This window comes from Choristoneura fumiferana, chromosome Z (genome assembly GCF_025370935.1).
Source record: "Choristoneura fumiferana chromosome Z, NRCan_CFum_1, whole genome shotgun sequence".
Classification (NCBI taxonomy): domain Eukaryota; kingdom Metazoa; phylum Arthropoda; class Insecta; order Lepidoptera; family Tortricidae; genus Choristoneura; species Choristoneura fumiferana.
This window is the reverse complement of record NC_133472.1, coordinates 43,514,367-43,519,597: the sequence shown is the minus strand read 5'-3', so window position 1 is coordinate 43,519,597 and position 5,231 is coordinate 43,514,367.

Here is a 5,231-nt window from a genome sequence, read left to right as displayed (position 1 = left end):
TGGGAGGTCACCAGCTCGCAGGGTATACCCCAAGAACTAGTGGACAAAAGATCACATGGCTCTATTAAATTAAAAAATAATTACTATTTTGTAATTTTTTACATATACCTATTATTACTATTTTTAACCGACTTCAAAGGAGGAGGGGGTTCTATGTTCCAATGCTTGTTTAGGGATGTTTGGTAGCAGGTAAGTGAAACACCCTAATTGATTGCGTGTAGAAGAAGAAGAAGAGGTTTATTTACAAAAATGATCTAATATATACAATATAAACAAAGCGCAACTAGTGCGAGGTTCCCGGAGGACAAAAACGTTCGCCGCGCTCGTTCAGTTCGCCGCGCTCTCGCTCTAAATGAGCGAGAGGATGCGTGAGCTATGCAACGCTCGGATCTCTCGCTCGCGTCTCTACAAAACTGCGCGCGGCATCGTCTTCGCTCTTTTCTGCGCGCGGCCGTCGAGGAGTGAACACGTCGTCGTAGCTCCGATGTACTTCGAGTGAAGCGTGTCTCCGCTCTCTGGAGTACGACGACGAAGATTCCTCGAGGCTTGAAGATGAAGATGTAGAAATACTGCGATGATCTTGCACGAGGAAAACAAACAAACTGTTCTTCTGAGAACAAACAAAACTGTCCTTCTGAGGACACACTCGATCTTACGTGATCGTGGTTTCTCTACAACGTCTCTTCTTAAACGACGTCAATCACCTACAGGGTTCCCCTTCAAGCGAAGCGTGCCGGCAGGCGGATAGTGCGGCCTCGGCGAGTGGTTCTGCTTGCGGTTGTTGTAGGTGTTGGGTTGTCGTTTCCTGGGTTTTGTTGTTGCAGGTTCTGGTTTTGTTGTTTCAGGTCGTTTGTTAGTTTTGTTGTTTGTTTTTCGCTCGTGCTCGATGTATTTTGCTTGTTGCAGATAGTCGGTGTTGTAGCTGTAGGTATAGGTATATCTTGCTCGGCGATCGTGTAGGCAGGTTTGAGTCGGTCTATTGAGATGATTGTTTGCCGGTTAGGTAATTGCAGGGTGAATATCTTGTTGTCTCGTTTCAGCACGCGGTAGGGTCCGTCGTAAGGTGCTTGTAGCGGCTTCTTTACGGCGTCTATGCGTACGTATACGTATTCACACGTTTGCAGGTCACGGTGTGAATATCGGTTTCGTGTTGCTGTGTGGTTGTTTCGGCATCGGTCTTAGGTTTCGTATTGAGTCGCGCAGCTGATCGACGTAGGCGGAGTCTAGTGTGACGTCATCGCGGGTCGGTGATAAGAAATCACCGGGTAAGCGTACGTTGCATCCGTAGGTGAGTTGGGCTGCGCTTACACAGGTGTCACTTCGCATCGCGGCGCGTACTCCGAGTAGGACTGTAGGTAGCTCGTCGATCCAGCTTCTTGCGGTCTGCAGTCTTGCTTTTAACGCGGCTTTCAAAAATCGGTGCCAGCGTTCAATGATGCCGTTACACTGCGCATGGTATGGCGTTGTGCGCGTTTTTTCGATGCCGAGTAAGCGAGAGAGAGATGCGAATACTCGGCTTTCGAATTGGCGTCCTTGGTCGGTTGTTATTGTTGCTGGGCAGCCGAAGCGGGAAATCCAGCCTTCGTAGACGGCTTTGGCGACGTCTTCAGCTGAGATTTCGCACAGTGGGTATGCTTCGGGCCATCTTGTTGCACGATCGATCATTGTCACGAGGTAGCGATGACCGCTGGCCGCGGTAGGTAGCGGGCCAACGATATCGACGTGTACGTGCTCGAATCGCTCGGTTGGCGGGAAAATCGATGGTCGACTCGTTGTATGGCGCTGCACTTTAGCGCGTTGGCACTGTACGCATACTTTTGCCCACTTGCCGATGTCCGCGTTCATTGAGGGCCAAAAGTAGCGTTGCGCAATTAATTTTCGTGTAGTGTTGATTCCGGGATGACTGATATTATGTACTGCGTTGAATGCGATGCGACGGTGTTCTTCAGGTAGGTATGGACGTATATGTGGAGTTGAGGTTTCGCAATATATTTTTATGTTCGACGCGGGCAGGGTGACTTGCTTGATGGATAGGTTGCTCTGTAGAGTGAGTGCTTGTATGGTATCGCTGTCTCGCTCTTGAGCTTCTGCAAGTTGCTTGTAGTCGATTGGTGATGGACAAGTGATTGCTTCGACGCGTGATAAGGCGTCCGCGGCAGCGTTTTGCGACCCACTAACGTGACGAATGTCAGTGGTAAATTCGCTAATGAAAAGTAGCTGGCGGGTGCGTCTCGGTGATTCGCTGTTTGTACTTGTCTTTGTGTAGGCGAATGTTATCGGCTTGTGGTCGGTGAAAATGATTATTTCGCGTCCCTCGAACATCTTGCGGAAATGCTTGACAGCCATGTAGATAGCGAGTAGCTCTCGGTCGTAGGTACTGTAGCGTGTCTGAGCGTCGGTAAATTTCTTCGAAAAATATCCGAGTGGTTGCCACGAGTTGTTTACGTACTGATTGAGAGCGGCTCCGGCTGTTTTGTCGCTGGCATCGCAGAATATGGCAAGTGTCGCATGGTGAGACGGATGAGCGAGTAAAGCGGCGGTTTTTATGCTGTCTTTACACGCTTCATACGCTTGCGTTGCTTCGGCGGTCCAGTCGATCTGCGTTTTGTCGCGTTTCTTGACGTTATGTAGGTATTTATTTAGCGGCGCTTGAATGGTGGCGGCGTCTTTGATGTTTTCGCGGTAAAAATTGATCATACCGAGAAAACGTCGCAGCTCTTCCACTGTTTGCGGCTTCGGAAAATCGGTGATCGCTTGTACCTTGTCTTGAGGTGGTTGTATTCCTTCCGCCGAGACTTGATGACCGAGGAATTTAACGGTAGGCTGGCCGAAAACACACTTGGACGGGTTGATGGTGATGCCGTATTCTTCAAGTCGCTGTAGTACGGTGCGTAGGTGTTTTCGGTGCTCTTCCTCGTCATTTGATGCCACAAGTAGGTCGTCGACGAAAGGGAATACGAAGTCAAGTTCGCGCAGTACTTCGTGAATAAAGCGTTGGAACGTCTGGCCGGCGTTCTTGAGACCTGGGCACATGCGCGGAAATTCGAAGAGTCCAAATGGGGTGATGATTGCAGTCTTCTCCACGTCTTGTTCGCTGACTGGCAGTTGCTGATATGCGCGATTGAGGTCGAGAGTGGAGAAAATTTGCTTCCCGGCGAGTTGGTAGGTGAAATCGCGTATGCGCGGTATGGGATACCGATCAGGCTTGGTAATGGCGTTGAGCCTTCGGTAATCGCCACACACGCGTAAGTCACCATTTCTCTTCGGCACGACGTGAAGAGGTGATGCCCAAGGGCTTTTGCTTGGTCTGCATAGGCCTTGTTGCATCATGTTCTGGAATTCTTTTTTCACGAGTTCGTAACGATGCGGTGCAATGGGGCGTGGCCTACAGTGAAGGGGCGGGCCAGTGGTTTCGATGAAATGTTCGACTGGATGTTTCGGCGATAATTTCATCGATGTCAGTCGAGTGGCTCCAGGAAATTCGGCGAGGATGTTGTGGTACGCATCTTGCACGTCTATGCTGCGAACGGTAGGTATTTGCGCAGCGCAGATCTGTGCGTTTGTTGCGAGGTGCGTCTTGCCATCGATGAGTCTGCGGTGTTTAATGTCGACTATTAATTCGTGGAATTTTAGGAAATCGGCACCCAAAATCGGCTTCGACACGTCGGCGATGATAAATTTCCATCGGAACGATCTACGGAGGCTGAGGTCGAGATCGAGTGTCTTCTCACCATATGTAGGTATGACGGTGTTGTTGGCGGCGTAAAGTTGAAATGGCAGCGGTTGTTCACGTGAGCCTTTTCTTTTAGGTAGCACGGAGATGTTGGCTCCAGTGTCGACCAAAAAGGTGAGCTTCGTTTTCCTGTCGGTCACGAAGAGGCGGTGTGATGAGTCAAAAACGGCGGATTCCGCTGCAGCCAACGTTGCTGTTAGGTTTTCCGACGGCTTAGGTATGGGCTTGAAGCTGCAAGGTGGTGTGCAGTTCTTCGCGGACATGCCATCGCGATGGTGATGTTGGCAGTATGGCATGGGCGAGGTCTTGCTTCTTCGGTTTCTCGTCCGGAAACGGCGGCGAGGGCGACTGCTATGGCTGCTGTCTGTTTCGGAGCGTAGCTCGACGATTTCTCGCTGGATTCTTCTTAACTCGTCGATGAGAAATTGCGTGTCGACGGTTGATGGATGTGGATGAGCTGGTGGCGGAGCTTGAGGCTTCTGTACGCCGGCTTCAGCTGCGGTGTGAGTCATCTTCACAAGGTTGATGTTCTTCACGGGGTCACCACTTTAGGGATGTTTGGTGGCAGGTAAGTGAAACACCCTAATTGATTGCGTGTAGAAGAAGAAGGAAGGTTTATTTACAAAAATGATCTAATATATACAATATAAACAAAGCGCAACTAGTGCGAGGTTCCCGGAGGACAGAAACGTTCGCCGCGTTCGTTCAGTTCGCCGCGCTCTCGCTCTAAATGAGCGAGAGGATGCGTGAGCTATGCAACGCTCGGATCTCTCGCTCGCGTCTCTACAAAACTCCGCGCGGCATCGTCTTCGCTCTTTTCTGCGCGCGGCCGTCGAGGAGTGAACACGTCGTCGTAGCTCCGATGTACTTCGAGTGAAGCGTGTCTCCGCTCTCTGGAGTACGACGACGAAGATTCCTCGAGGCTTGAAGATGAAGATGTAGAAATACTGCGATGATCTTGCACGAGGAAAACAAACAAACTGTTCTTCTGAGAACAAACAAAACTGTCCTTCTGAGGACACACTCGATCTTACGTGATCGTGGTTTCTCTACAACGTCTCTTCTTAAACGACGTCAATCACCTACACTTGTAATTATTATTTTTTATGTATGTTCGCAAGATTACCTCAGTCAATTGTAAACCGGATTTCCTCAAAAAATTCTTTTTTTTATTGAAGAGTACGTTATCTGAGTTTGGTCCCCATTGTCAACAAGTCAAAATCTGATGATGGGATCCTACAGAAAATCGAGGGCAAACCTCAAATTTTATAGGCACGCCTATGGCGATTTTGCCAATTTTTAGCATTAAAGATAAGCATTTACATTCAGAAAGTATCATTTTGAAAAACTGGACCTGATGAAAGACGACTGTGTAGAGAATGGCCAATGGAACCTTGTCAAAGCTAGTAATGCTCGCGCGTCTAATAAACGATCATTAATTAATAAACCGATGATAAGCGACTAAGAAGCTTAAGTTAATGAATCCTTTCGAAACTGA